The sequence below is a fragment of the Tupaia chinensis genome, unplaced genomic scaffold (assembly GCF_000334495.1).
Source record: "Tupaia chinensis unplaced genomic scaffold, TupChi_1.0 Scaffold145456_1, whole genome shotgun sequence".
Lineage (NCBI taxonomy): Eukaryota > Metazoa > Chordata > Mammalia > Scandentia > Tupaiidae > Tupaia > Tupaia belangeri.
In genome coordinates this window covers 32,938-33,241 of record NW_006205314.1, presented here as the reverse complement: position 1 = coordinate 33,241, position 304 = coordinate 32,938, and positions in this window count along the sequence as shown.

Genomic DNA, 304 nt, shown 5'->3' with positions numbered 1-304 from the left:
GTCCGTCTCGCACCTTGCTCGGCTGCCACTGAACTCTGCTGCCTTGGGGCCCGAGATTGCTTTGGAAGCTGTTTGACGGGAAGCGTTTTCCTGATAGGAAACAAGGGCTGCTTCTCCTTTCAGTTAGAAACTCTCTCCATCTTCTCCAGTTTCTGAGCCTTGCACACATTGGCTTGTGAACTGGTGCTTCCTTTCAAATGACAAGAGAGGACCATTCTGTTCGTTTGCATGACTGTGCATGAGGCTACTCTGCAGCGGCTGGGTGTGCTGAATGCCAGGGACCCACGCTGAACGTGACTGTATA